Below are 5000 nucleotides of genomic sequence, written 5' to 3'. Positions count from 1 at the left end.
AAATGCTTTCGCTTCTGTTCGTCTTGCGACGATCCACGAATTTCACCTCTAACGTCGCAATACGAATGCCCCCGCCTGTCCCTATTAATCATTACCTCGGGTTCCGAAAACCAACAAAATAGAACCGAGGTCCTATTCCATTATTCCATGCACACAGTATTCAGGCGGGCTTGCCTGCTTTAAGCACTCTAATTTGTTCAAAGTAAACGTGCCGGCCCACCCAGACACTCAATAAAGAGCACCTTGGTAGGATTTCAACGGGGTCCGCCTCGGGACGCACGAACACGCACGAGGCGGTCGCACGCCTTCGGCTCGCCCCACCGGCAGGACGTCCCACGATACATGCCAGTTAAACACCGACGGGCGGTGAACCAACAGCGTGGGACACAAATCCAACTACGAGCTTTTTAACCGCAACAACTTTAATATACGCTATTGGAGCTGGAATTACCGCGGCTGCTGGCACCAGACTTGCCCTCCAATAGATACTCGTTAAAGGATTTAAAGTGTACTCATTCCGATTACGGGGCCTCGGATGAGTCCCGTATCGTTATTTTTCGTCACTACCTCCCCGTGCCGGGAGTGGGTAATTTGCGCGCCTGCTGCCTTCCTTGGATGTGGTAGCCGTTTCTCAGGCTCCCTCTCCGGAATCGAACCCTGATTCCCCGTTACCCGTTACAACCATGGTAGGCGCAGAACCTACCATCGACAGTTGATAAGGCAGACATTTGAAAGATGCGTCGCCGGTACGAGGACCGTGCGATCAGCCCAAAGTTATTCAGAGTCACCAAGGCAAACGGACCGGACGAGCCGACCGATTGGTTTTGATCTAATAAAAGCGTCCCTTCCATCTCTGGTCGGGACTCTGTTTGCATGTATTAGCTCTAGAATTACCACAGTTATCCAAGTAACGTGGGTACGATCTAAGGAACCATAACTGATTTAATGAGCCATTCGCGGTTTCACCTTAATGCGGCTTGTACTGAGACATGCATGGCTTAATCTTTGAGACAAGCATATGACTACTGGCAGGATCAACCAGGGAGCTGCGTCAACTAGAGCTGAGCAGCCGGCCGCCCGGGAGTGTGTCCCAGGGGCCCGCGCGAACACGCAAGCGTCCGCTCATTATTCTGCAAACAGGAGGAGGCTGAGCTCCCCTGCACAATACACCTCGAAACCCTCTCAGGTCCCGGCGGCGCGCAGCGCCGTCCTAAGTACTTGGTCGGGTTCGAGAGAGGCGCAATCGCCCGGAGTTAGGCGAGTAGACGCTTTAGGTGCGACCACCCGTGCTCCCAACTGAGCTTGCCGCTGCCGACAGAGGCCCGGGAGCGTGCTGTCGTGGCATTGCCGGCGGGAGACAACACGCGCCACCTACGGTGACCGGCAGCTCCAACGCCAGCGCCACAGAAGGGCAAAGGCCCCACGTGGGTGCCGAAGCGAACTCTCCCAGCACAGCGCACGTGCCAACACGTCTGCACAACTGCGATACAAACCACCAGCGAGAACCGCTGGGGCGACCGAGCAGCAGACGGCGTCGCGGCGCCGAGTGCCGGGCGGCGGCGCATCCTCAACGCACACAGTCCTCAGTCGGACCAGCACACTGCAGATGTCCACCGCGCTTCGCACCGGGCCCGCGAGGACCCACTTTGGCCGCCCGGCGCCGCGCGCAGGGTGCCCCGGCGCGCAGCTGCGCCGCCTGCCGCGTCCGTCGGCCGGCGCGCCTGCCACTGGGCGCCCCCACCAGCCGGCTGTAGCGCGTGCGCCCACGCACCGCGCGGCCAGCACGCCGGGCGGCCCCCCCTCACCGGCCGGGGACGGTCCCGCCCAGCCACCGCCGCGTATCGCTTCACACACAGATTTGCCCTTACTGATTTACCTCCAGCAACAACAACCGCACCACAATGGGTTTACCAGTTGTTCATTTGCGTAACGTCACCAGCAAACGTAGACGTCCATCCCAGTTTGCAAATGCAACGATTATTGCATACCTGTCTGTTAGGTGTCACGACACACTACGTCTGCCCACATACACGCAACAAAATGTGCACGACTAGAGAACACGTGGGAGGTGGCCCCCTACGTATGCGATGTCCATTACGAGACCGACTGTCAACCAGCATCTGTACCATGTCGCAGATGTGGAACGCGGTGCACCATGCTATCACACTGTGTGAGAAGAGACGACTACGTTTGAATACACGCGCCACTACATCAACAGACGGCTCATGCTGATCGCCATCCAGGGCGTCCGTTACTCCCACACGTCTCTATGGCGTACCACACTGCAATGTAGCTGTTATGGGGAGACGGCACGTGGCTGAGTGCACAACATTTGGACCGTATGGTTCGCTGTTGTTGGGCGCAGTCGTTGTACAGTCACACATGTGCCACAGCGTATCATTCAGTACATACGGACCTATGTGCAGTACAATGTGAGGGTTAAGCTTACGACATCAGCGGACAGTGGACACAGGCCGTACCACGACGTAGACTGAGCGCTTCGACATGCGAATGCCAGTGAACAGCTGCGAAGGGCATTGAACACGCAAGCACCTGAACGACCAGCGTGCGAAGGCAGGGGGGAGGGGGGGGGCGATGTACATCCTGCAGTCGTCCACATTACAGTGTACAGCGGGAGCATGTAAAAAGTAAGCAACACTTGCGAAGTGTTGAACATGAAACGATACACAAGAGGGTGGGCGGTGCGAGTAGCGAACTATATTCAGAGGGTTGTGGTTAGACAACACTGGATTAATGTAACGTGTCATATGCCAATTACAGAGCAGGTTAAGGCACAACTTGGGTTAGGTTAAGGCACAACTTGGGTTAGGTTAAGGCACAACTTGGGTTAGGTTAAGGCACAACTTGGGTTAGGTTAAGGCACAACTTGGGTTAGGTTAAGGCACAACTTGGGTTAGGTTAAGGCACAACTTGGGTTAGGTTAAGGCACAACTTGGGTTAGGTTAAGGCACAACTTGGGTTAGGTTAAGGCACAACGTGGGTTAGGTTAAGGCACAACGTGGGTTAGGTTAAGGCACAACGTGGGTTAGGTTAAGGCACAACGTGGGTTAGGTTAAGGCACAACGTGGGTTAGGTTAAGGCACAACGTGGGTTAGGTTAAGGCACAACTTGGGTTAGGTTAAGGCACAACTTGGGTTAGGTTAAGGCACAACTTGGGTTAGGTTAAGGCACAACTTGGGTTAGGTTAAGGCACAACTTGGGTTAGGTTAAGGCACAACTTGGGTTAGGTTAAGGCACAACTTGGGTTAGGTTAAGGCACAACTTGGGTTAGGTTAAGGCACAACTTGGGTTAGGTTAAGGCACAACTTGGGTTAGGTTAAGGCACAACTTGGGTTAGGTTAAGGCACAACTTGGGTTAGGTTAAGGCACAACTTGGGTTAGGTTAAGGCACAACTTGGGTTAGGTTAAGGCACAACTTGGGTTAGGTTAAGGCACAACTTGGGTTAGGTTAAGGCACAACTTGGGTTAGGTTAAGGCACAACTTGGGTTAGGTTAAGGCACAACTTGGGTTAGGTTAAGGCACAACTTGGGTTAGGTTAAGGCACAACTTGGGTTAGGTTAAGGCACAACTTGGGTTAGGTTAAGGCACAACTTGGGTTAGGTTAAGGCACAACGTGGGTTAGGTTAAGGCACAACGTGGGTTAGGTTAAGGCACAACGTGGGTTAGGTTAAGGCACAACGTGGGTTAGGTTAAGGCACAACGTGGGTTAGGTTAAGGCACAACGTGGGTTAGGTTAAGCACAAATTGCGTTACATTGCGGTACAAATTGCGTTACATTGCGGTACAAATTGCGTTACGAATTTGGTTAGGTTAAGGTGCAAAATGGGTTAGGTTAAGGTGCGAAATGGGTTGGATTACAGTACACAACGTGGTAAGAGCGTGTGTTGGGGGGGGGGGGGGGCCGAGGTTCGTTGGTAGTGATCATTGTAAGTGAATGTCGGAGGCAGCGTCAGTATGTCACAGCAGTTATGTCTCGTCAGGATGCGCTTATGCGCTTTTCGCTCGTGACTGGAGGCGCGCCGCGTCTGTGGTTGCGGCAAGGGAGCGGCAGACCTGTGTGATTCATTCCTGCCATTGTTTCTGTGCCGTAACAGGAGGCAGTGAGGTGGTGTTGGGTGCACCCCTGTGTAGGACATGTGTGGGTGTTGGTGGCTTATCTGAGCAATTGTGGATGTCGGACGGGTGGGATATTCTATTTTAGAATTGGACCCCCTGGTGTGGTTATCATAGTGTGGATGGTGTACTGTGGCGGAGAGGATGCACCGGACGTTGGTCCATGCTGGTGCTTACATATTGTATCTGTGTCTGTTACAGGCAGAGAGTAATGTGTGATAGAGTGTCTCGCTGAGGTGTGGTTCATATTGTGTGCACAGACTTACAGCATGTATAGGGACAGCGGGAATTTGGCATATTGGATATAACTCTTCGTGAAACGCAAGATATAGGGGTGGATTGCAACGTACGAGTGCGGGAAGAGTCCGCCGTTCATCCGCTGGAGTTGCGATTTCGGCGGTTGGGGTGGGGCACGTGCGGGTGCGGGTGGAGTGATTGTCGGTTGACTACTTCGTGCGACGCAGGCACTGGCGTTCGGGTTCCTGTGGTGGACAGATGATGCAGGCTTTGTGGGTGGCGTCGGAAAATGGGTACTGTGGGACCTAGCGATGTCGTAGTCGGGGTGGCGTCTCATAGATGGCGGTATCGTCGGTGCAGCAGGTCATGTTTCGGGAGACTTGCAGATGGCGGTATTTAGTTTTCGTGTTGCGCGCGACATGGTGGACGTAGTGTCGTCCGATTCGCGTAGATGGGGCTATTGCATGTGGTTTCGTCACATTGTCATAGATGGCGATGCTGTGGTTTGGCAGTATGGTTGGTGTAGTTCCGTTGGATTCCTGTAGATGGAGGTGTCGTTTCTGGGCCAGACGGCAATGTAGTTTGGTCACATTCTCATAGATGGCTGTGTTGTGTCTGTGGGTGGCGG

General features: G+C 53.8%; 1 non-coding gene across 1 annotated transcript in view; it reads right to left on the bottom strand.

Moving 5' to 3' along the window:
• Window positions 1-1045, bottom strand: part of LOC126138003 (small subunit ribosomal RNA) — a 1909-nt gene extending 864 nt beyond the window's left edge. Inside the window, exon 1 of the ribosomal RNA XR_007528050.1 lies at window positions 1-1045. This exon is cut by the window's left edge and continues 864 nt beyond it. This is a non-coding gene — a ribosomal RNA (small subunit ribosomal RNA).
• Window positions 1046-5000: the final 3955 nt, after the last annotated feature.

Source organism: Schistocerca cancellata, unplaced genomic scaffold (assembly GCF_023864275.1).
Source record: "Schistocerca cancellata isolate TAMUIC-IGC-003103 unplaced genomic scaffold, iqSchCanc2.1 HiC_scaffold_649, whole genome shotgun sequence".
In the NCBI taxonomy this organism is placed as follows: domain Eukaryota; kingdom Metazoa; phylum Arthropoda; class Insecta; order Orthoptera; family Acrididae; genus Schistocerca; species Schistocerca cancellata.
This window is presented reverse-complemented; position numbering and strand designations above follow the sequence as displayed.